The sequence below is a fragment of the Pteropus alecto genome, unplaced genomic scaffold (genome assembly GCF_000325575.1).
Source record: "Pteropus alecto unplaced genomic scaffold, ASM32557v1 scaffold20, whole genome shotgun sequence".
NCBI lineage: Eukaryota > Metazoa > Chordata > Mammalia > Chiroptera > Pteropodidae > Pteropus > Pteropus alecto.
In genome coordinates this window covers 40,766,740-40,767,499 of record NW_006436298.1, presented here as the reverse complement: position 1 = coordinate 40,767,499, position 760 = coordinate 40,766,740, and positions in this window count along the sequence as shown.

Here is a 760-nt window from a genome sequence, read left to right as displayed (position 1 = left end):
TGTTTATAATGTAATTAACTGAAGGCTTTTACTATGTTAGTAATTTGATTTTCAATAGTTTTTATTCTCCCATCTGCTTTCCCTTTTTTACCTAGTGCCACAATGAACCAATTTAGGTTTCAGTTTCTTTTATGCGTCTGTTGTTTTATTCTTTATTTTTTTACTTCTTGGCTTAATTCATGTTCTTATAATAATATTCTGCAAGAGAAATTACACAGGAATACTAAGAGATAGTTTTCTTTTGTTCCTTGAATTAAATTTTCTTCCAGTCTGGTTTCTCCTTTTTCTTCCCATTTGTATTGAATTCTTTTCTTTGTTCCTGTTACTTGTTTGTTTGGCATAGTTGCCATATATCTTTTCATCTCATTATGATTATATAGACAGATACATTTAGACCTTCTTATTATCTAAAGTAATACAATTGCACACCCTTTAGCTCCTTTTTCATCTTTGAAAACTTCTTTGTCCCCCACCACTAGCCTAGATTTAAAGTATTCCACGTGAGGGGAGTCAAGATGGCAGGCTAAGTAAAAGCTGGGTTCACTTCCTCCCCAGGAACACACTGGAATTGCAACAAATTACGAAACAATCAATGTGGAGAACCATCTGAAGTCTAGCTGATCATAATACATATATCTGAGAATGTAAAGTAAAAGCCACATCCAGACTGTTAGGGGAGGCGAAGATGTGAAGCAGGCTGGCCTGATGCCCACGCATGGCAGTTGAGCACCAGGAGGGGGAGAGCACATCTGCGGAGGTC